Source organism: Phyllostomus discolor, chromosome 3, assembly GCF_004126475.2.
Source record: "Phyllostomus discolor isolate MPI-MPIP mPhyDis1 chromosome 3, mPhyDis1.pri.v3, whole genome shotgun sequence".
Classification (NCBI taxonomy): domain Eukaryota; kingdom Metazoa; phylum Chordata; class Mammalia; order Chiroptera; family Phyllostomidae; genus Phyllostomus; species Phyllostomus discolor.
The window spans coordinates 56,931,908-56,958,371 of record NC_040905.2 but is presented as its reverse complement, the minus strand read 5'-3'; the positions used below and the strand labels follow the sequence as shown (position 1 = coordinate 56,958,371).

At 35.2% G+C, this 26,464-nt stretch overlaps 1 long non-coding RNA gene across 1 annotated transcript; it reads right to left on the bottom strand.

Moving 5' to 3' along the window:
- Positions 1 to 18,015: 18,015 nt before the first annotated feature.
- Positions 18,016 to 25,966, bottom strand: LOC118499315. Its single transcript, XR_004901837.1, has 3 exons — positions 25,845 to 25,966; positions 18,820 to 18,824; positions 18,016 to 18,026 (listed from the first exon to the last, which is right to left on the bottom strand). It is a non-coding gene; the product is annotated as an uncharacterized LOC118499315 (long non-coding RNA).
- Positions 25,967 to 26,464: the final 498 nt, after the last annotated feature.

Sequence of the window (26,464 nt, the reverse complement as noted above, 5' to 3'; positions counted from 1 at the left end):
TATCAGCAAAAACATTCCTGTGTGAGATATGTGAAATTTTACTACCTTTGTTTTCTGTTAGGATTTTTATGGTAATATGACATATATTTAAGTCTTTTAACCATTTTGAGTTTATTCTTGTGTATGGTGTAAGTTAGTAGTGTAGTTATTTTTTTTTCAGGTACCTTTCCAATTTCCCCACCACCATTTTTTTAACAGACTGTCTTTATTCATTGAAAGCTCTTGCTTCCTTTGTTGAATACTAATTGACCGTAAAGACATGGGTTTATTTCTGGGTTCTCTATTCTGTTTCATTGATCTATGTTTCTATTTTTTTTTTACAGATTTTATTTATTTATTTTTAGAGAGGGAAGGGAGGGAAAAAGAGAGAGAGAGAGAAACATTAATGTGAAGTTGCTGGGGGTCATGGCCTGCAACCCAGGCATGTACTCTGACTGGGAATCGAACCTGCGGCACTTTGGTTCACAGTCCACACTCAATCCATTGAGCTACACCAGCCAGGGCTCGATGTTTCTATTCTTATGCTAGTATCAGACTGCTTTGATTACAGTGGCCTTATAGTATGGTTTGATTTCAGGTATGTGATCCCTCCAACTTTGTTTTTCTTTCCAAGATTTCTGATGCTATTTAGGGTCTTTTTTTTTTGGTTCCATATAAATTTATGGAGTATTCATTCTAGATCTGTGAAATGTACCATTGGTATTATAGTAAAAATTGCATTGAATCTATAGATTTCTTTGGGAGTATGGACAGTTTAATGATGTTAATTCTTCTAATCCATGAATGCAGTATATGCTTCCACTTATTTGTATCTTCCTCAATTTCTTTCTTCAGTGTTCTATAGTTTTCCAAGTACAGGTCTTTAACCTCCTGGCTTAAATTTATTCCCAGGTACCGTTTTTGTTGTTGTAATAGTAAATGGGATGGTTTTCTTAGTTTTTCATTCTGATAATTTTACTGGTGTATAAAAATGCCACCGATTTATGAGTATCAATTCTGTATCCTGCTACTTTGCCAAATTCATTCATTAGGTCTAATAGTTTTTGGCTGTTCCCTTCATTTTTATTTCCAGTTTGGTGTTGGTAGGAGGTGAGAGAAAGATCTTCATACTCTGCCACCATTTTGTGACCTCTCTTTTGATTCTGCTTTAGTGTCATATTTATTAAATGTTTAAAGTAATTTTTACATATAATATAATGTTGCTTCTCACATATTTTACAGTTAGTCTTGTTCATAAATCCTACAAAAAATTGAACAATTTCATCACATATGAAAAAGCAAATGTATATTTTCTTTATAATTGCATTAAACTGATCTATTAATTTTAGGAGAACTGGCATCTTCAGGGTATTCATTCATTTTTTACTAGATACCTGGTTTCTCTTGCTATTCAGTTTTTCTCTGTTTCTTTGGAATTAATAATTATTGGCCCCAGAAGAACCTGTATTAAAGAAAAATCCTAGAATACTATTATGCAGGACTGCAAAAATTACTATGGTAGTCCTGAATGAATTACATAAAGGCTAACTCAATCTTGGAAATATTTATATCTCCTTTTTACAAGAGAAAAAAATTGGCCATTAGGATTTGCCAAATTAAATGCTATCTAGAGACACAACATAAATGGTAACCAAATGATTTTTACCACTTGAAGATTTTATTAATCATCTTTTAAAAAAATACAATGTGATGAAAACTATGCTGTGAAATTTTCTTGTTGAATCGTTAAACAAAAAAAAAGTGCTGAGAAGGAAAGCAATACCTGAACCCAGAAAGACAAAATACATCAGAATATAAAACTGTTGAAGTTAGATATCTGACTTCTGAGTTGAGTTAGATGTGTGGATGGGTAACCCATGAACCTATGGTCACTGTCACAGACCAATACTCATGTCAGGAAGTTAGCTAGATTAGATGATTATCATGGGATATTAAACTACGTCAAAAAGCAGTATTTATAATAGTACACAGGTGTAAGGCAGGTGTCCAGGAGTCCTGAAATTAAGTATAGTCTGAGAATGTGATGGCATGGGGAAATGTTTCTAGATGCACCCGAAGGAACTACAGGGTCCGGCAGAAGCAAGACCACTGAGTGTGGTTGGCAGGGCACGTGAATGTCTCACATGACAGCAATTTGAATGTTTTACCTAAAATGTCATATGGTGTTTTTGACTATGATATTGTTATGCTATAGAATTACATGCTTATGACTTTGTAACAAAAGATATTTATGGATAAAAAAGGGGTACTATTTGTGCCAGATCTGGTATATAATGGTACATTTCAAGTGCTTATATTAGAAAACATTTCTTATTGAGCTATGCTATGTAGAGAAAACACATAAAGATTAAAATAATAGAATTTTACAATATTTTTCTGTATGTTTCCAGAGGCAATAATTGTTTTGTGGGTTTTTGATAGTAACATACAAAGACATGACTATAGACTCTTGAATCATTTTTCTTTAATAGACATGGATTTTTTTCCTGAGCCATATCAAGGCCACAATGTATACTGTATTACTAAAGATGTGCATTAGCAATGTGAAAGATATAATTATAAAGATATGCTCAAGACATGTAAAGAGTCAGGATCATGTGACCCATAAAAAGATAAAAAAACAGATAATAGGAACAACTTTTGAGAGGGCTCAGATGTTAGACTTAGTAGACTTCAAAGCAAGCATTATAATTAGGTTCAAAAACTAAATAAAATTATGTTTAAAGAATTTAAGAACACAATAATGCCTTATAAAATAGAGAATATCCATCAAAATAGAACTATTTCCTTAAAATGATAAAGTGGAAAGAAACTTTACTTTGGGTGATGGGCACATGATGTAGTATGCAGATGATGTTTTGCTGAGTTGTACACTTAAAAGATGCATGGTTTTGTTAATCAATGTCACCTCAATAAACTCAATAAAATAATAAAATAAACTAAAATACAATGATAAACCCAGAGTTGAAAATACTATAAGTGCCCTGGCTGAGCACTTACAGTATAGCTCAGTTGGATAGATTAGTTGGTTAGAACTTTATCCTCATATGCTAAGTTGTAGGTTCAATCTCTGGTCAGGGCACATAAAAGAAGCAACCAATGAATGAATAAATAAGTGGAATAATAAACCAATGTTTCTCTCTCTCTAAAATTAATAAATGTATTTTTAAAAAGAAAAGACCATAACTAAAATGAAAAATTCATTCAATGGATTAAACAGTAGATTTGAGATGGTGGGGAAAAAAACCCAGTGAACTTAAGATAGTTCTATATAGAATATAAGAGGCCTGTCCAGATAAAGTCCAGCCACTGTTAATATAATGAGAACAGTTTGTGCATGTGTCATCAATGTAACCTGGCAGCCAAGGAGAGTGGACTGGAATGTGCATGTGTGAACGATGATGACTTCATTGTATTATTCAGTGGGGGAGGTAGATGCTGTTGAGCGAGCATGTGCACTATGTGGCCATTGTATTCAAAATGACTGAGTAAGTAAAGCAATGAATCTGCATCAAATTTTGTGTTAAGTTTGAATATTCCTCTGTGGAAACTCTTTGTATAATTCAGAAGGTTTTAGGAGATAATACAATGAGTACAGCACAAGTAAAAGTGTGGCACAAATGTTTCAAAGATGGTGAGAATCTGTTGAGAGTGATACACATTCTGGAAGGCCTGCAACAAGCAGAACACCTGAGAATGTTGAACATATATGGGCTGCAATCAACAGTGATCAGTGACTGACAATGTGAGAACTAGACACTGTTCTTGGGATTTCAATAACTACTGTGTCTGAGATTTTGATGCAGGATCTTGGCATAAAATTGTGTGACAAAATTCATTCTGTGGCTTCTGCCACCAGAACAGAAGGAACCTTGGGCTGCAGTTGCTATTGATGCTGGGAGAACTCTGTGAGGTCCCAAGGTGCCTTGTTGAAGGAGAATGAGGTGTTATTGTCTTATGCACAATGTTTCTTGTATCTTCATCAATAAATGTCTCTATTTTTCATAGTGCATGGATGGATACTTTCTGGACAGACCTTGTATAATATGAAGACAGAGGAAAAAAAGAATGAAGGAAAATGAACACCTCAGAAAACTTGGGACATTATTAATTATCCTATCATAAATAATAAGAGTGCCAGAGGAGAAAGTAAAGAAACAAACAAAAAATTATCTGGAGAAAAATGATTAAAGCTTGGCAAATTGAGAAACATAAATGCAAACATTAGAGAAATTCCATAAACTCCAAGTAGTACAAATATAAAAAGATCAATACAGAGACACATCATATGTAGTTAAAATAGAAAAGGACACAAGAAATTCTTGGAAGCAATAAGAAAAACTACTCATCGCATACAACAAAATCTCAATAAGATTAACAGCTGATTTATCATCAGAAGTAATGGAAGCAAATGATACAGTGAGAGGACATATTAAGAGTGCTAAAGAGAAAAATGGTGAACCACAACTTTTATATGTAGAAAAATTATCTTTCCAAATGTAAGTAAATTAAGATATTTCCAGATGCACAACATTTAGAGAATTTGCTGTTGGAAGACCCACACCAAAGTTCCTCAGGCTGAATGTGAGTGACACCAGAATAATTTAAAAGTACATTAGAAATATGAAATACTAGTTGATGCAATTGTGTAGGCAATTATAAAAGACAATATGATTGCATGTTGTTTATATTAGCTGATTTAAAAATTGACTGCAAGTGTGATAGTTTTATCACTTGATTGTTGAGCCTACAGCACATAGAAACATACTTAACAATGCAACACAAATAAAATGACTAGAAACAAACCTATATTGGAATAAGGAAATGACACCATATGGTAACTCAAATACACAGAAGCAAATGAAGAGAATAAAGAGAAACCAAAAGAAACAGAAATGGATAATTTTGTGTGTGATAATTTTCTCTCAGACTGATGAACTTTCTTCAGCATTTTTCTTTAATATATCTTTTTAAAAATATATTTTATTGATTATGAGTCCCCCTCTTCATTCCCCCTTCATTCCCCTCTTCATTCCCCTCCACCCTGCACACCCTCTCCTACCCACATTTCCCCTTTTAGTTCATGTCCATGTGTCATAAATTCTTTAGCTTCTACATTTCCCATACTATTCTTGCCCTCCCCCTGTCTATTTTCTACCTACCATCTATGCCATTTATTCTCTGTACCTTTCCCCCCTCTCCTCCTCCCACTCCCCTGTTGCTAACCCTCCATGTGATCTCCATTTCTGTGGGTCTGTTCCTGTTCTAGTTGATTGCTTAGTTTGTTTTTGTTTTTGTTTTAGGTGTGGTTGTTAATAATTGTGAGTTTGCTGTCATTTTAATATACATGTTTTTTACCTACTTTTTCTTAGATAAGTCCCTTTAACATTTTCATAAAATAAGGGCTTGGTGATGATGAACTCCTTTAACTTGACCTTATCTGAGAAGAACTTTATCTGCCCTTCCATTCTAAATGAAAGCTTTGCTGGATAGAGCAATCTGGGATCTAGGTCCTTGCCTTTCATGACTGGGAATACTTCTTTCCAGCCCCTTCTTGCCTGTAAGGTCTCTTTTGAGAAATCAGCAGACAGTCTGATGGGAACTCCTTTGTAGGTAACTGTCTCTTTATCTCTTGCTGCTTCTAGGAGTCTCTCCTTCATTTTTACCTTGGCTAATGTAATTATGATGTGCCTTGGTGTGTTCCCCTTTGGGTCCAACTTCTTTGGGACTCTTTGAGCTTCCTGGACTTCCTGGAAGTCTATTTCCTTTGCCAGAATGGGGAAGTTATTCTCCTTTATTATTTGTTCAAATAAGTTTTCCACTTGTTGCTCTTCCTCTTCTCCTTCTGGTACCCCTATAATTCGGATGTTGGAACATTTAAAGATGTCCTGGAGGTTCCTAAACCTCTCCTCATTTTTTCAAATTCTTATTTTTTGATTTTTTTTCTGAATGCATGTTTTTTTCTTCCTTCTGGTCCACTCCATTGATGTGAGACCCAGCACTCATTCCATAACTATTGGTTCCCTGTGCATTTTTTTCATTTCATTTATTGTAGCCTTCATTTTTTCATGTAATTTGCAACTAAAATCAATCAATTTTGTGAGCATCCTGATCACCAGTGCTTTGAACTGTGCATCTGATAGGTTGGCTATCTCTCAGTCGCTTAACAGTACTAACTGTGGAGCTTTCATTTGTTCTTCTGTTTGAGCCGTCTTTTTTTTTCCCCCTTTGGTCTGGTCACACCTGTTACGTATGAGGGTCAGAGCCTTAGGTGTTCACCAGGGTGGGGAACCCCCTTCGCTGGGTTGTGACGCTATATGTGGAGGTGGGGTCTGAGAGGGAACAATGGCACTTGTTCCGCTCTTCGTCGGACCTCAGTCCCTTCCACCATTTCCCCTGAGCAAACTGGGCCCCTCTGGTGTCAATTCCCATGTGGGTGGGCTTGTGCACCCTGTGGGACTTTCCAACGATCTCTCTTGTAAGGCTGGGAGTCTCTCCCTGTGTCTCAACCCCCACTGATGTTTTCAATCAGTGCCACAAGGCTCTATTTTCCAGCACTGGGATCCTGGGTTGCACACAGTGCTTTGCTTCACAATCACCTCCTTGCTGGGTCTGCTGGTTGCCCTTGGCCGGGGTCTGCCAGCTGTGGTCTTGCACACCAGGATGCCTACCATGCCCGGTCCCAATGCTCTCTGCTCTCTGCGCCGAGACCTGAGCCTGGCTGCCGGACTCCACCCCTCCTACCAGTCTGGATGAATGTGTCTATTTTAACTTCTTGGTTGTCTGACTTCCATACAGTTCAGTTTTCTGTTAGTTCCAGTTTTTATTCTGTTTCTAAATTGTTCTTGTCCTTCTCTTGATTGTGCAAGGAGGCACAGAGTATCTATCTACGCCTCCATCTTGGCTGGAAGTCCCTTTAATATATCTTAATGTGGCTTACTAACAACATATTCTCTCAACTTTTGTTTGAAAGATTCTTTCTTTTGTCTTTATTTTTAAAAATATTTTTTAAAGATTTTATTTTTTTATTTTTAGAGAGGGAGGGAAGGGGGGAGAGAGAGAGAGAGAGAGAGAGAGAGAGAGAGAGAGAGAGAGAAACACATCAATGTGCAGTTGCTGGGGGCAGTGACCTGCAACCCAGGCATGTGCCCTGACTGGAAATTGAACCTGCGATACTTTGGTTCACAGCCCGCACTCAATCCACTGAGCTACACCAGCCAGGGCTTAAAATATTTTATTTGTTTATTTTTTAGAGAGAGAAGAAGGGAAGGAGGAAGAGAAATATCAATGTGAGAGAAAAACATCAGTGGCACCCCACTCGTGAACCCCATCTGTGGCATGAATCCATAACCCAGGCATGTGCCCTGACCTGGAATGGAACCAGCTACCTTTTGCTTTGCAGGACAGCATCCAACCAACTGAGCCACAGTGGTCGGGGCATGTCTTTACTTTTCAATGTGAGTTTTGTCAGGTACAGAAATCTATCTTGATAGCCATTTAATTTTTCCCCTCATCACTTTAAAGATGGCATTTCAAGACCTGTCTTGCATGGTTTCTGATGAGATGTCAGTTATCTTTTCTTGTTGTTCTTCTGTGTGTGAAGTGTCCATATTCTTAGTCTATTAGAATTTTTTTAAAAGACTGATCTTTGGTAATTTGATTATGATGAAATATAAGGTCTGTCCAGAAGGTATCCAGCCATAAAATATGAAAAATAGAGACATTTATTGAACATGATACAAGATACAAGAAACATTGTCCATAAGACAATAACATGTCAGTCCCCTTCAAAGTAGGAACTTTCGATCCTCACACAATTCTCCCAGTTGCCATCAGCTGCCCCATTGTATTTTCCTGAATCTCAGTGATGGTCTGAAATCTTTTCCCTTTCAAAGGTGATTTTAGTTTTGGGAAAAACCAGAAGTCACAGAGCACCAAATCAGGGCTATAGCAGGGCTGAGTCACCTGGGTGATTTGGTGTTTCACCAAAATACTCAGCATAAGATGTGATCCACAAGTGGGCACATTGTTGTGATGAAGCTGCCAATCACCAGTTGTGGATAGCTACAGCTTTCTGTATCATCTGAATAGTTTCCATGGAGGAATGTTCAAACTTAGTACTGATGCAGACACCGGCCCGCAGTGCCCACATCATTATGCATGAAATGAGACATTCACACAAACTACTGAGTCTGGTGTAGGAAAAGGGACAGCATGGCTTTTCTCTCAAGGGGAGCAAAAGCTGCAGCCTCCACCATGATAGGCCTTTATTGGGTTACTCTACCCATTACATGATGGTCCTCATTTACTATGCACAGGTTCGCTTTAGGTGGTTACCTTCTACAGAAAACAAAGGAGCCAATGCTGCTAATCACATCACAGAAGAGGGATATTTGCAAATGAAAAGGCAAAAGTAGTTGAACCAGTTACACTCATCCTTTGAAGGTATGACATGGTTTTTAGGAAGTTGCTTTGCAGTAAATGTCCTCAATTCAGGGTGAGGGAGTTTTAGCAAAAAGCCAGACTCATAGAGGCCTAGGTAAATTGCAGGCCTGATTCCCCACAGAAGAACCTATCCATGGGCATGGGTCCTGTACATCTCCGAGTGGGAGCTGGGCCCATGCCATGCAGAACGGTCTACTACAAGTACAAAATTCAATGCAGATTCGTTGCTCTACTCACTCAGTCATTTGAAATGCAATGGCCACACAGTACACATGCTCACTCAACAGTGCCTACCTCCCCCACTAATTGGTACAGTGAAGTCATCAATGTTCATGAATGTGTATTCCAGTTCTCTTTCCTTGACTGACAGGTTATATGGATGTTGTGTTAGCCATTTTCATTACATTAACAATGGCTGGATTTCTCCTAGATAAACCTCACATAGTTTTAATTGCACTTACATGAGTTCACTGAGCATTTTAAATAAAATAGATTATTTCATTTAAAAAATTGTTTCTCCTCTTCTTTTGAAACTCTAGTTATACAACGGCTATATTGTTCTACATGTACTTTACAAGTTGTTCTTAGATTTTTTAAGTACTTTTCTCTGTGGTCTTCAATTTGGATAATTTCTATTGACCTAATTTCACATTTATTGGCCTTCCTCCTACTGTATTTAATTTATTATTAAGCCTCATATCCAATAAATTCTTAATTTAAGATTTAAGAAAAATTTGTTCTAGAATGTCAGTTTGATTTTGAAAGATTTTATTTCTCTATTATAAAATAGATTTTCCCTATTTTGTCTATCTTCATATTTCTTTAACATATTTATAATGTGCTTTCAGAGTGTAACCTAACTTCTACATATATGATTTATTGGTGGTTCTGCTTCTATATTTTTATTTTTCTCTTATTTCATGTCTCATCATTTTTGATAATGTACAGGATTGCACATTTAAATGAGCCAAAGAATTTGGAGTAAAAATTGTTTCCTGCCCTGGCGGGCATAGCTCAGTGTATTGAGCACGGGCTGCGAACCAAAGTGTCGCAGGTTTGATTCCCAGCCAGGGTACATGCCTGGGTTGCAGGCCATGATCCCCAGCAACCGCACATTGATGTTTCTCTCTGTCTCTCTCTCTTTCTGCCTCCATTCTCTCTCTAAAAATAAATAAATAAAATCTTTAAAAAAAGAGAAAAGGTTAATTTAAAAAAAAATTGTTTCCTAAGAGAGGGTATATCACTTTCTCTGTTAGGTAACTAGGATGAAGAGCTGATTATTTTTCTCTCTTCTGTGTTGGCTTTATTTATGCAACATTATGTCTGACAGATACATGTATTTATGTGTGAAGCAGCAGATAATGTTTATTGCTGTAGTATTTTCTATTTAATTGATTTACCACTATTTACCTGTCTAGTCTGTCACTGACATATATGTAGGTTGTTTGCAGTTTCTTAAATTACATTTTATTGATTATGCTATTATAGTTGTCCTAATATTTTCCCCTTTGTCCCTTCTACCCAGCACCCCCTATTCCCTCAACCAATCCCTACACCTTGGTCATGTCCATGTGTCATGCATATAAGTTATTTGGCTACTCCCTTTCCTATACTGTATTTTATATCCCCATGACTATTCTGCAACTACCAACTTTTACTTCTTAATCCCTTCACCTTTTTTATCCATTCCCTCTGGCAACTATCAAAATATTCTCTGTATCTGTGCTTCTATTTCTATTCTGCTTTTGTTTATTTTTTTTATTCAATTGTTGATAGATATGTATTTATTGGTATTTTATTATTCATAGTTTTGATCTTTCTTCTTCTTTATCATACATAAGTCCCTTTAACCTTTCATATAATAATGATTTGGTGATGATGACCTCTAGCTTTACCTTGTCTGGGAAGATGTTTATCTACACTTTGATTTTAAATGATAGTTTTTCTGGGTAGAGTAATCTTGGTTGTAGATACTTACTTTTTACCCCTTTGCATATTCCTTGCCCATACCTTCTAGCCTGCAGAGTGTCTTTTGAGAAATCAACTGATGGTCTTATGGGAGCTGCCTTGTAGTTAACTAACTGCTATTCTCTTGCTGCTTTTAAGATTCTGTCTTTATCTTCAAACTTTGGTCTTTTAATTGTGATGTGTCTTGGTGTGGGTCTCTTTGTGTCCGTCTTGTTTGGGACTCTCTGTGTTTCATGGACATGTATATCTATTTCCTTCACAAAATTAAGGGAGTTTTCTTTCATTATTTTTTCAATTAGAGTCCCAATTTCTTGCTCATTTTCCTCTCCTTATGGGAATTCTGGTAGATTGCATCTGTGTTGCAACCTGAATTTCAGTTTACCTCTGATTTCAAATGTCTTTAGAGTGAGATCCATCCTGAGTGATTACAGGTACCCCTTTGGGGAAATTTGGAATTGAAGCACTATAGTACACACTAATTTTCCCTCTGGTTTCCAGCCAAGCCAATAGCAACCTATGCTGCCATGTTTTTTGGCAAATTCCCATGGGGATGCACTTCCTGGCTAGAAGAATCAGCTCTGAGTTTGGGAATACTATACATTCCAATCTGTCATGCTAGCCCATGAGACTATTAACAACTATTCTGTATCTTTTGCTATCCCAGAAGAGTTTTCTGTCCATGGCCAGCCCATATTTTGCCCATTTATTCCCAGGCATGGTTAATACTTAAAGAGAGGTAAATGACACTGGTATTTGCTCAAAAAGGCCCCTTTTCTCCTTGGAAAATAAATTAGTTATTTTACATTTCTTTTTCTAAAATACATATACATCATATATGTTATGCTTTTTAAAATTGTTTTAGTTGTCGTGGTGGTAATTATATTCATTTGTACTTCCTAATAGGATATGGAACATTCCAGTGCTTATTCATGTTTGTAGTGTCTTAACAAGTAATTAATATATTATAGTTGTTTTTATTCATTACTAAAGTAGTGTGTTTTACAGGTGTCGGTAACTTCTGCAAACATCAATAGAGTATCTGTGTCATAACAATAGCTATTACTTCAGAGTTGTTACCATAAGCACACTAGGTAATATATGTGAAGCACTTGAAACAGAGCAGACCTATAAGTTAAGGACCATTATTATCTCTATTACACACATGGGAAAACTGAGCCATGGAGAGTTTAGGTGAGTTCTCAAGATTCTGCACTTTGTAAATAGTGGTGTTGGGATTCAAATCCAAGCAGTTTTCCTCAGAGTCCTAGCCCTTAGTCACCATACTCTATTGTGGTCTTGAGTGAACACTTAACATTGATTTTTAACAGGGCTGATCTTTACTCCTCTCTTCTCTTCATAGTCTAAAAATATATTTTTATGTAATGCTCTAATTATATCATTCTATTCCATACCTTATTCTCTTTCCATACACTTTTTAGTCTGCTATGAAGAACAAAGATGTATCTTTCCTTGAGAATTTAGCTCAGTAATCACCTTCTTCAGAAACTTTTACCACTTCATTAGAAATTTAACCTTTTACATACATCACCTTAGAATGTAAACTAGCATATGTAATGTATTTATATATGTTGTCTCATTCATTAGTCCATGAGACCCCTGAGAGTAGGAAGTGTAGCATGTCCATATGTGTTTATACACAACAAATGATTCTTGACATCTAATAGTCACTGAGTACACATTTACCAAATAGATTTTAACCTCTATCTGTTCATGAAATTGATTCTCAAAAGGAGTTTCAAAGGTTAAAAGTCTCTGTGCTGTATTATACTTATTTTGCTCCAAAAGCTAAAACATATAGATCAAAATAAACATTATCATACAATTTAGAAAATCATCTTGGCTAAAGTTAAAATAGAAGAAATATAGTTATTTAATATTATAAAAGTATTCATTTTAATTTTTATAGGTTTAATAGTTAAAAAAATCAATCTTCTATTTCAAATTAAACTGCTATTCACTCTTAACTAATAATACCTTTATGTGCCTGACACTTCAGGTGGAATGATTAAATTATGCACATGTAGAAAGATCTCAGAAAGCAATGACAGGTATTACAAACCTACTATGTTCCTGTGTACTTAAAAAGTACTGTATTTAAAATTTAAGAGACTTATTTTAATTCATTGTTTCTCTTGTATGTGACATTCTTCTTTTCCTTTTGATTCACATGAGAGTATAAATTTATTTCTTTAAACTTGGCTTTTTTTTTCACTGAATTTATACCATAAAACATTGTATTGTTCAGCTTTGCTAGTTACGTTAAGCAGGGAAGTAGAAGTATAGAACCATTTCTCTTGCTCAAGTGGAAGAGACTTGAAAGGACATTTTTAAAAACAGACAACAGTGAGCTGCATACAGAGATATTAAGTCAGCACATAAAGTCTTTAAATCTACTCCTTCCGCTATTTCTGTATAGAACCTGTCTTGCTGTGTTGGATGGATTAAGTAGTTTTTCACTGATTTTTAAAGCTGAAGTTCTTAAACAAAAAATTGGGCTAAGCAACTTCAAATAACTTCTTTTTTAGCTTTACAAAGTTGTTTATGCTTACAACCATTTTGGATTCTTTTAATGCTCTTGCTTTACTATGGAATGTGTGTAGTCTGTCCAGAAAGTATCCTGCCATGTACTATGAAAAATAGAGATATTTATTTTATTTATTTTTTAAAGGCTTTTTAAAAAAGATTTTATTTATTTATTTTGAGAGTGAAAGGAGAGTGAGAGAGAGAGAGAGAGAAAGAGATAGAGAGAGGGAGAGAGAGAGAAAGAGAGAGAACATCAATGTGCACTTGCTGGGGGCTGTGGCCTGCAACTCAGGTATGTGGCCTGACTAGGAATCGAACCTGCGACATTTTGGTTCGCAGCTCATGCTCAATCCACTGAGCTACGCCAGCCAGGGAGACATTTATTGAAGAAGATACAAGATGCAAGAAAGACTGTACATAGGACAATGATGCTCAGTACCTTTCAAAGTAGGCACCTTGGGGCCTCAGTTTTCCCATCATCTCTTCCACTATTCAAAACACTGCAAAATCCTTTGTTGGAATTGTCATCTACTGCTCATTTGTATTTTCTTGAATCTTATCAAAGGTTTGATATCTCTTCCCTTTCCAAAGTGACTTTAGTTTTTTGAAAAGCCAGAAGTCGCAGGGCACCGAATCTGATTTTTTGGTAGCAGTTGGAATCAAGTTATTAATAACTGTGGCATGATGTTCTTTCTGCTCTGGTAGCAGAAGCCACAGAATGAATTTTGCCACAACGCATTTCATGCCAAGACACCCCATCAAAATCTCAGACAGAATAGTTTTTGGAATCCCCCCATCAACTTCTAGTTCTTGCACTGTCAGTTGCTGATCTTTGTTGATTTCAGCCTGTACATGTTTGACATTCTCAGGTGTTCTGTTTGTTGCAGGCCTTCCAGAATGTGGATCACTTTCAACAGATTCTCAACCATCTTTGAAGCATTTGTGCCTCACTTTTATTTGTGCTGCACTCATTGTATAATTTCTGAAAACCTTCTTAATGGAGATATCAATACTTGTTTTATAGGATTGCAACAAGGAGCAACTAATATAATGTATAAAATAGCATAATTCCTGATACATTATATAAGCTCCCAAAGTCATAGTTATTTTTTCTATCTATCTTGCTACTCCTACTACTTCCTAGCCACCAGACTTGGTTCTTGGACGTACAGAATCAAAGAAAACATAACCTCTTCTCTCAAGAAGCTCAAAGTCTACTGAAAAAGACCAAACTAGCACAAAAATCCAAAATATAGTGTAGTAAATGCTATTAAAATATTAAGCAGGTGCATTTTCGAGTAAAGTAGACCAAAGCAAGAACCTGGTGGGCATAATGTACTTTACCAACTTAATTGAAACTTATTACTAGCCAGCTAATTTTGCCCAGCTATTAACTATTTTAATTTTTTGACCATTTTTTTTGTTTAATTTACTTGTTTTTGTTTCGATTTAGAGTTTATATAGTTTTGTAAAGCTAAGCATAGTGACTTGAATTTGACTATGGACTTGAATATCCTTTGGACTTGAATATCAAAAAAATACAGCATACCTCTGAACCCAGAAGTGTTGTCATGTCTTGTAATTAGAAGACATCTTATACCAACAAAGAATCTTTTAAAATACAAGTAACATCTGCTAGGACACAGGCATTGGTGTGAACTTTTTATAGAGTGAATGTCAATCAGCTTTGTTAAAATAATTTCAGGTGTTTAGAGATCATTAGCATTTTCCTATTATTCTTATGATATTGAGGCAATTTTCCCAATTTCAAAGCATTAACATATAATACTTTAATACTAAAGAAGATTCTATAAGACACACTGAAGTAATTTGCAAAGAACTCTAAACTTCCAGGCTATAGGTGTGAATGTGATCTAGATTACAATAAAATGTTATGCTAAAGCTTGGAAGTCAGGATCGGCAGCTAGAATTAGAAAAAAACTGCAGCACACATAATAACCTTCTTCATTCTCAAGATATCCCTCCACTGTAATATCTGAGAGAAAATTAAAAGTATGAGTCTTTAAGTGATACAAACAGAAGGAAAATCTGATATTGTTCTTTTTCATCATTAAATACAAGTGAGGGTACCTGGGCACAGGCAGGAAAGTAAGTACTTAGAAATAAACATAAAATAACTAGGAATACAAAGAACACAAAGAAAAATACAAAGAATTCAAACATGGATTAGAAATAGGAATAGTTAGGAATTGAAATTGAGAAGAGATAAAAGAAAACAAAATTCAATATTTGAAACAGAGAAAAATGACATTAATACATTAAAGAAACAAACAGTCTCAGCTGAAATAGTCTAATAGTTTCCTTCAGTGTTCTTCTCTATTAGTTTCTAGATAGGAAAAAACCTCATGGTTTTGCTCATTCGCTGGCTGCTCTCTGTAGCTAGAATCACTGGGGAGAAGATAAAAGTCACCCAAGGAGAAACTGTGGGGAAGGGAGCTGAGCCAGCCCTTTGACCCAATTGTACCTGAGTCTGTTATACCACCTGCCCTCTCTGAGATATAATTGTGTCCTTTTACAAGTTTTGGGGAAATGTAGCAACTTAAATGTACAAATTTTAAATGTTTCCTATCTCAAGCTTTTGTACTCTAACTTGCTTTGTAATCTGTCTTGCACTAAATATTCATCTTCCTTTGCCAATTTTCCTCTGTTACTGTAGTTCACTTCAGGTTCAGTTTTAGGAAGTTAGATTTTTAATAAGATTTCTTTAAATGATTTCTATATTTAGCCAGTCTTGCAGTTCTCAACAGTACATGGAAGAGCAAATAGGGAGGTTAAATAAATTAGCTTCTTTAACTACTAGATGAAACCAAAATTGGGGCTCTCTAACTTCTAAAACTTGGAAGCAGTGTTGGCAAACCAAATCTATCAATAGCCTAACACAAGCCTCTTCACAAAGTACTTCTTTATCCTGCCTATCATAGTAATGTTTCTTCCATTTCCAAGAGTGGTCCTTTCCCTTCAGATGTTTTCAGCAGACAGATCACTCTGTTCTGAGGGGCACTTATTCAGGTCCTATGCTGCTACTACATGTTAATTTATATATATGAAGAAAGATGTCAAATATGGAAGAATTAGTTTCTGACCCTGTTTTAAAAAGACAAAACAGCCAGGCCTTACTTTTTAAAACAATGTAAAGCTTGGATGCTTTTATTGTACATGCATAATGCCATGTGTTATTTTTGAATAATGAACACAGACAAAATAAAAGATTCATTTTTCTTTAGATTGTTACTTGGATTCTGAAAGGTACTCAGCACTAAGCCCTGGGACTCCTGATGGTGTGGAGAGGAAGGTAAGCAGAAGGCTGAAGGATGGAAGGAAACATTTTATGATTTATGCAATTTTTATGAAACATGTTCTCTTTGCTTACTGCAGAGTGTTGCTATTATTATCATTTGGTGGGCCTGAAGTATGGGTCACACACATCATCTGCCTAAAAATAGTTCTACAGCCTGTCTGGGTGTCATTATGGTGTTTGTTTCATAACAACTGCCTATGAATCTTTTTATTAAAATTCTAGTGGGCTGGGACTTCGAGCCAACAATGGGGCCTGCGCACAACTAATAGAGCACAGCCTGTCCTTGGGAAGGCTGTGGCAGGATCAGAGCAGGGTGTGTCAAAAATTAAGAGCCCTGCAAAGAATCTCAGGCCCAGTGGCTTTAAAAGAGACAGGATGAGACCATGGGGGAATGTATTTCTCTCCCAAAAGTGTTAGTCCACTCCCCAAATGATAATGACTTGCTGCTGAGGTGAAAAAAATGTGTTTGAGGGTCATGCCACCATTCACCTTGCTGACTGACCTGGGGAGTGAATGCTGAAATGTCAGGGGCCCTTTAAAGAAAATTTCTAAAAGCACAAAGGTAACTGAACAGAATTTGTAGTAGATACATTATAAAATCATGGGGTTTAGATAGAGGCATGGCGATCTTTATAGTGCATACATTCCCTCATATATTGAGATACAGCTTATATTTATAAAACAAAGTCTCCATAGAAATACAGTGAATATTAATTGTGAAGTTCACAGATTTAATCTTTAAATTAAATAATTATACTTTTTACCAGTATTTTTTTCTGAATTAAAATGCTTTTTTAAAAAATGACTGTGAAGACATAGATATAGGACTGGTTGTGAGCAAAAAATGCATAGTTGTAGAATTAAGAGTAAAGGAAGGTTAAAAAGGATATATTTGGCAAGTTATGACTATATGCTCCATTAATTACATTTTAGTAAATGTGGGAGAATATTGACACCATATGCAAAAATAAAAGTGAAAATCCTACTTTTTGTGATTATATTAGAGTGATAGCATTAGTGTTGTTTCACAGGGGCTTTGGGTTGATATGGTTAGACAAAACAAATGAGTGATCATGGAATATTCTAATTTGATCATACCGTGGCAAGGAAGTAAATATAATGGTAAGGTAAAGAAGTTAAAAAAGAATCCCCATTGTCCTATATTTGAATTCAAATGATCAATTTGAACTTCAGAGTATGTCTTTAAATAATATATTACTTACTCCTGTATATATATTGCATATCTTGCTACTTAATAAAAAGGCCTAAAAATAATAGCAAATTCAGGAGGATCTCTCATCTCCAGGTTGTAATCTGGTGATATATTTTTTACCAAGAGAAATTAAGATGTTTTCAATAAATAGATGATTCATGTCTCTGGTGGAAAAAGAACAAGATGTGTTTGGATCATCTTTCATACCAAAAAGAATGAAAGCTATCAAAGAATACTAATCATATCAAAGAATGAGAATCCTGAAGTGGGTTGCTGCCATATTTTATAAAATTATGAGTATTCTTTTATTGTTGTTCAGTTAGTTGTCCCCATTTTTCTCCCATTACTCTCCCCTGCCTTACCCACCCCCACTTCCCACATTCAATTCTTCCCTCCCAATTTGTCTTTGTCTGTGGGACCTTTATACGCATTCCTTGATGACCCTTCCCATTCTTTTCCCATTATCATCCTTCCTCCTCCCCTCTGGTTATTGTCAGTTTGTTCTTTATTTCCATGTCTGTGGTTATATTTTGCTTGCTTGTTTGTTTTGTTGATTAGATTCCACTTACAGATGAGATCATATGCTATTTATCTTTCACCGCCTAGCTTATTTCACCTAGCATACTGCTCTCCAGTTCCATCCATGCTGTTGCAAAGGGTAGAAATTCCTTCTTTCTTTCTGCTGCATAAGTATTCCATTGTGTAAATGTAGTACAGTTTTTGATCCACTTGTTTACTGATGGACCCTTAGGCTGTTTCTAGCACTTGGCTATTATAAGTTGCACTGCTATGAACATTGGGGTGCATAGGTTCTTTTGAATTGGTGATTCAGGATTCTTAGGGTATAGTCCCAGCAGTGGAAATGCCAGGTCAAAAGGCAGTTCCATTTTTAGTTTTTTGAGGATATTCCATACTGTTTTCCATAGTGGCTGCACCAGTCTGCATTCCCATCAACAGTGTACTAGGATTCTATTTTTTTCTACAACCTTATCATCCTTGTTTGTTGATTTGCTTATGAGTATTCTTCTAGTCATGTTAATTCAAAACTGAGAAGCTATGAAAATGAGAGTAAAGACAGATCTAAGATGAGAGTTAAACCTAAGAACCAGAAGTTCTATTAAGGCTATTCTTGACAGACACTAAGATTTCTGGTCTCTTCCTTAAAAGCAAAAAATAAGACAAGTATTTACCCCCAAGTATTTGACTTCTTATAACTTCCCTCATGTTAAGGGCATTATGCATAATATTAAATACATCAGTTAAATGATTCTTATGTTTTCTTTCAAATATGCTGGTGAACGTTATATGAATAGTAAAATAATTTTGAAACTTCATCTACTTATCTAGTAAAGGAAAAGGGTAATTTTAAGCTTTGGGTTACTTTTTAGGGTTCAAAAAGATTATGATCATTAATAAGTTAAATTGTATTTTGAAATTAAATTTCTTTCTATATTTTTGAAGGAAATAAAAATAAACAACTTGCTTTTCCTTATTGCTTTACAAGTAAAAATGACTGAGCAACAACTACAAAGAAATCTACACAGAATTATGAAAGAGTTTAGGGGAGATATCCCTTTGAGAGAAAAAAATTTAAAAGGAAGATGTTTTTAAATTCTCAGCAAGGAGTCACTGTCTCAATTAAAAGTGATTTTGTATAGGAACATAAAAGCTGCTAGTTCATTTCATTAATGCTTTGGCCACTAGGAGTGTATAATAACAGAAATTAAAGTGATAAAAATTAATTCAAATTCTGTTTAGTAATACTGAAGGAAAAAAGAAAAGTTGTTTCTCAAATACAATGGTATATTTTTATTTTACATGAAATATTTGAATCTCTCATGATCAGTTAAGTAATCAGAGTCAAAAATTCAAACTAGTATTTGATCCAGTACACTCGATTGGCCAGATGGTGGATCACACATGCAGTGAGAGAAGATTATATTCATGAGACTCCTGGGAGTGAAAATGGCTCTAAAGATTTTCAGCAGGGGCTGGTGTTTACCTGTGTCAGGCAAATACAGATATCTCTGTTTTCATTTCTTTGATAAGACTCAGTGTCTAAAACAGATCAAGACACTCAGACCCAAGCAAACAGAGATTTTCAAGTCATTCTTCATGATTACTCTCTGTTTCAGGGAGGCACCCATGTGCTCCTGTTTGTAGCTCTCCACAGTATTAAAACATAATCACCAGCACTCTAAAAGCATCAATTATTCCTTTCATGGACCCTAATAACTATGTTATTGAAGATGCTAAGGGTCCTACACTTTTTATTTACACCTTTAGAAATTTTACATAATTTCTAGAACTTACTATTTTGGTAATAATAGTGCATACAAATATAACATAATTAGTATTCCTCATTTGACAATGCTTCCCATGTGATAATAGGCTAGCAAAAAATATTAGGCTTATTTGATATGTTAATAAGATCCTACATTTTGGGGCTTTCAAATTCAAGTGCTCTTGCTTTTTGTCACCCTGGCAGCACTGCAAGGAAGTGCTACTTGTACCCTGTAGGAATTTAGAGGTGACTTTGTATTGTCCCTCTGAATGGTGCCTGCTAAGATGTTGGACAACTAGACATGACAGTCTAAAGAATTTTGGTGTTACAATGACCTACTTTTTTTCTAAAATTACTGAACTCCAACAAAGTATTTAAAAATTTATTCCTATATAATTTTTGTTGAATTCATTAGAGTAATATCAGTTAATAAAATTATAAAGGTTTCAGGTGTACAATTCTATAACACATCATTTACATATTGTGTTGTGTGTTCACCACCCCAAGTCAAGTCTCTTTCCATCACCATTTATTCCCCCTACATATTCTATCTTCACCCCCCTTCCCCTCTGGTGGTCTCTATACTGTTGTCTGTGTCTATGAGGTGGGTTTTTTTGGGGGGGGGTTTGCTTAATGCCTTCACTTTTTATTACCCAGTCCCCCCAAGCCCCATCCCCTCTGACAGCTGTCAGTCTATTCTCTGTATTGATGAATCTGTTTCTATTTTGTTTTTTAGTTTATTGTGTACATTAGATTCTACATAAAAGTCAAATCATATGATACTTTTCTCTCTCTGAATGGCTTATTTCACTTAACATAATATTTGCCGGGTTCATGCTGTCACGAAGGGTAAGATTTCCTTCCTGTTTATGGCCGAGTAGTACCCCACTACCATGTCTAAATGTACCAGTAGGTTTTATCTACTCATTGATTGATGGACACTTGGCTTGTTTCCAAATCTTGGTTATTGTAAATAACACTGCAATGAATATAGGGGTGCATGTATTCTTTCGAATTAGTGTTTTGGACTGTTTTGGATATATTCCCAGAAGTGGAATCTTTAGGTTGTAAGGTAGTTTTATTTTTAATTTTTTGAGATAACTCCATACTGCTTTCCACAGTGGATGCAGCAGTCTGCATTTCCACCAACAGGGCTCAAGGGTTCCTTTTTTTATATTTTGGAAATAAAGTATTTCAGGTTTTGAGACCTAAGTAGAAAATGAAACTAATGTGCATAACATAAGATTCTGGGAATTTTGTAGTACTAGACATCTAATGCTGGTCCATCTAATTATTGAGATTTGCAAAAATCAACAGCTGAATTTTTATAGTGAAGACAATTAAATTCACCACAGTGTCAATATACACATTTCTAAAAAGTGATAAGGACAGAAGATGACATGTAGTGGAACATGAGGGACTAGTGAAATAGTGACTATAACAGCTTATCTTCTTTTAAGGGAGGATCAGGAACAAACTAGTAACCTAAGGAAGAAGATATAAACAAGTGGTTTTAAGAGAATCAAAGGTAATGAGAGTTTCCACATTCACCTGCAACACCAAAGTATTTTACTAAAGGTTGCATAAGATGACAAGAAAAATATTACTACTGGTTGGTTGTCTCTTTTACAAACCAAATATGAATGTTGGCCCCTGAGGAATGTGCTTTGTACTCAAGTCGTGAACAGTGTGGTAAACTCAGTTCCTCGTATTATTCTCTGTTTTCCTTATTTAGAAAAGTCAGTGATCATATCTAATGCATTTTCTTGTTGTTTTTTTTTGAGTTGGAATTTTTTTCAGACATGGTGCCACAAATTTCCTTTCACTTATGGTCTCAAAACTGATTTACACTGAGAATAAAATAGTAGCGACTCAAGTGTTCTTTACTTGGCAGTATATTGCTATCAGCATCAGATATGAAAAATGTGTTCAAGAAAAAATATTTTCCCTGTATCCTTACTTAAATAATAACCTCATCATGAGAATATTATAAAGTAAGCTTCTTTTTTAAAAAAAGAGCCTATATATTTTGTATTAAGTGAAAATAAAATGTTTTTAGTTTTTGCCCTTATTATGTTTAGCACTTATACTTTTATGTTTATTTGGTACCTGGGGAAATATGATTTCAACTTCAGTTTAAATGTGTTTTAAATTTACACTTCATTTCATTTCCCTTTAAAATGCCTAAATAATAAATTAAAAAAGAATATTCCTGTATTTAATTAAATTTCAAACTGTGTTTATGTGTTTCACAACTTTTCTTTGAGGAGCTGGGTTAGTAAGAAGACCTTATAAGTACTTGGTTCTTTACAGTTTACAATGAGCTTTGCAGAATAATAGTAGAAAGATAGTAATAATAATAATGTTCTCAGTTTTTGGATCTACTGAAAGGAGGAGAGAACACTCCTAAACACCAATTAATAGGAGGCTCTTTCGAATTCAATGAGAGTGTCAGAATTCCATTACTGATTTTTCCAGGAGGGAACACTGGAGAGTCTTCTCTATCTACCAGATTCAGAGACTGTATTATTGGACTTACAAATTGGCTGTGAAGAAATGATAGCAGTAATACCAAATCAGAAACTGGAGATATGTGTCATATCTTGTACCGTGCGTTATATTAAGTGTTTTTTCAGTATGCACATGTTCTTTATTTAACCCGATAATCTTTTTATCTTTCTATTATTTCTTTGAAAGCTTGTATACACATACTTACACACAAATGGATACCTTATAAAATGGTGTGTTCTCACTGCATTTGAAGATATAGTTAACTAGACTAAGTGGACTTCTTACAAGAATGAGCATAATTTGTTGACCCTCTTGTCAAGGGAAATCTGATGTTGTTGGTACATTTCATTTTTGAATGATGCATAGTAGGTTGAATGGCACCATAAGATCTACAAACACTTTTGAAACATATTGTAAAGGACTGGGGAATATTTGTGTTCCAGGGGCTGAACTAGAAACCGCATGCTAGTTTCTGAGGATTTCTGTAAGCCTTTTCATCTTGCCCTCGGCTGACTCAATTCTGTAGTCACAGAGGTGTGGGGCATAGCGTCTTTGGAGAGTCCCCACTATTAAAATAGTCTGCACTGCTTAACCTGTGTATAAAGTCATGCATTCCAAAAGCAAAGAGGCAAAAAAGAAAGTATAAACATTTTTTTTCCATTTACTTGCTTAAAATGGGGAATTTGTGAAGACATTTTTGCTTTTGAAACAGAGTAGAATAAATAGAACTTTATTGTACCTGGGAATAAATGTTCTTTAAATGCATTTCAAATTTGTTTTGCATCCTCATGCCTAAGATGTTAGCTTCCGTTTGGCAAAAGTGTATTCTGCTATGCGCAGTTGACCTAGCAATTCACTAATAGACATCTCAATTTACTGATCAATCACAATTCATTGGAAACTTTTGCTGTACCAGGTTTGCAATACAGAGTGATGTCATCCAAAGGTAAGGATTCTCTTTCATGATGCTCAGTTTCCTACCACCTAGATATGAGGTGAGAAACAGAGAAATAATGTTTTCAAACATTGCATCCTTTTTTAATGTAACTATGACACAATAGCAAACAGTTTACTTTGGTCCACATGTGTGATTCACATTCAGAATATTTGCTTGGCCCCAAATTCCTGGACAAGGTGTGTTTGGGCAATTAAAATGTTCAAAAATCCCTCTTTTGCCTTGCATTTTATTTGTCTGATCTATATCTGTTCTGTACAATAAGCTTATAAATATTCTGGCCAGGTTTTTTATTAATTCTTTTTTTTGTAGCTTTTGACTGATGCCTGTTCCCTTCAAGGGTGATTTTCTTGTTGGCAATAGGCAGAAGAGACACACCAAGCATTACCTTTAGGAACAAGCAATTTAAGTGCTATAATGAGATGGGTCTTTTCAGAGTCTATAATTGGTGACAAGGTATGGCAGCTTTATATCAGACAAATATGTACAACACAGAGCTTATTAATGAGGATGGAGCATCATATTCAAGAAAGCTTCTTGTGACTATGAGACAGGAGAATAAAACAGAGAGTGTAGGTTGTTACTAAGTCCAATATCTCCAATTTGCATCATAAAACCTTCCCCTAAGCCAATTCAAACTAATCCAGGATGGGGTATTTTTCCCCTTTAGAATTCACTGGGGTAGCCAGCAATCCATCACTGTGGATCCCAGTCCTCACAGACAACAGCAATAATCATCTAAACTTGCAGATATGTTCAATTTAATTGGGTTAGTTTAGTAACCTTCCTTGTATTAGAGCCAACTTGCAAAGAGATGTAATATTTTCACAGTTATGAAGACATAGCAGCTGGCCATAGTAAGATTTGATTGTGGATCAAGAAATCAGATTTTCATCAAGTTAAGAACTCTTCATGGAAATATATATGGAATAAATAATAAAGTAAAATGATTAACAAGGAAACCTACAAAGATATTGGCAAGGCATACAAAAACTGCCTTACTGAGAATGCTGAAATCTGTTTCTCAGCTTACTCTGATGGTTTTTACTAATATTTTTAGGGGAAACATTAATTTTAAATAAAGCCAAAGTATTTAAAAGATACTGAAATAATTTATTATTTTAATGTTTCGAAGCTTTGTGAAACTTCAGGATGTACAAATTATTTTATAAATATTAATTCATTAAGTCTTATACAGTTTTCTAAGATAGGTTACAATGCCTTTTTTGAAAAACATTCCTAAACATTTAACAAGTAAACAAGTTTTATGCAGTCAAATGCAATGTCAAAGGAAGTAAAAAAGACAACCCAGGTACTAGGTTCCTGGTGCTTTGTTTTCACAGAGAAATGATACTTTTTCGTGAACAATAGGAAAGTAGTTAGAAAATAAATACCTCTCCTTAAATGTAGCTGGGACCTATTTTAATGAGTTAAGTGACCAAGATGCCGAAGAATGAGATGCAGTCCCCTCACCATCTGCAGCATATTACAAATTTTCTTGATGAACTGTTCACAATGCAATTACAAATAAAAATAAGATTAAAAGAAAACAGAATGTAAGATAAAGGATTGTCTAACTTAAGACACCCTTTTCCTGGTTATCAAACATTCATTTGTAGAGAAAGCGGCCTTCATTTCAGCATGCACAGCTTACAGAGGGGTCTTTCTGTTTGTAATTATGAATCCTGCATTCTATTAAGTTGTAGTGTTCTCCCTCAGATTGTCACTCTATGGTAATGTGTCTAGGGAGTTCTTGAATTTTCCAAGTCATTAACATATTTCTTGAAGTCTAAATGTGGTCTTCTTTGATTATAAGCTAGAGATCATAGCTCAATAAAACTTTTAGAAGCATTTAAAATGATAATTGTGTATTGATGAAAATCATCCAGGACCACATTTGAAACTAGAATGATTGCATGGGTAGTACTACAATACATCACATATGACAAGTTATGAGAAGAGGAAGCATTTTCTTCTGGGCACTGGAACCAGGGAGAAAGAGTCCCAGGGGTCTAAAACTGGCCTCTTCTGTTTGGTCAGAGGCAGATCAGAGCTAACAAATTAGAACTTCAGACTCTAGCGAGGATGGAAAGGACTGCCTTGTTTCATTTCCTCTAACAAAATTTTGTTCTTACCCTTAAGACTCTGATACAAAAACTAGTTAATTTGTGGCCTGAGTTAGCATTCACAAAGTGAGAAAGTGAAAGGGAGGAAGCTGATTCACTTAAAACACCCAATATCTTAGATGATAGATTTCAAATAAGTGCTGAGGGTATAATTTGACTTAGACATTTCTAATTTAGTGAGTCCAGTTGTATATTACATTATATTTCATGTTTCTATTGTGCTTATTTCTCAATTTCTTTTCTGGGTAGATGAATATATAATTGAGTTTTGTTTTTTGAATTTTTTAAAAAATCTGTATTGTATTTTTTAACATTACCTTTTAGTCCCCTTATAACCCGCTCCTCCAAGCAATCACCACATTGTTGTCTATGTCTATGAATCCTTTTTCTTTTTTGTTCATTTCCCCTCCCAAACACCCCACTAGCTGTCAACCTACTCTCCATCTATGAGTCTGTTTCCATGTTCCTTGTTAGCTCACTTCATTTATTAGATTCTACCTATGAGTGAAATCATATAGTATCTGCCTTTCTTTTACTGGCTCATTTCACTTAGCATAATGTTCTCTAGGTCCATCTACACTGTCTCAAAAGGGTAAAATTTTCTTCTTTTTTATTGGCCAAGTAGTATTCTATTATGTAAATGGCCCATAGTTGTTTTATCCACTCATCTGTTGACGGATGCCTGGGCTGCTTCCATATCTTAATGATTATAAATAATGTTGCAATGAACATAAGAGTGTTTAATCAGTTGTATTTTTATATGACAATAATTAACTAATAAAAAGGCAAATTAAGAAAACAATCCCACTCGCAATTGCTACAAAAAGAATAAAATACCTAGGAATAAACCTATCCAAAGATGTACTAAGAAAATTATAAGACACTGAAGGAATTGAAGATACAAATAGTGGAAGCACATACTATGTTCATGGATAGGAAGAATGAACATCATTAAAATGTCCATACTACCAAAGTAATCTATAGATTCAATGCAATTCTTGTCAAGATTCCAAAGACATATTTCGCAGAACTAGAACAAATATTTCAAAAATTTATACAGAACCTTGAAAGGCCCTGCATGGCAACAGTGATCCTGAGA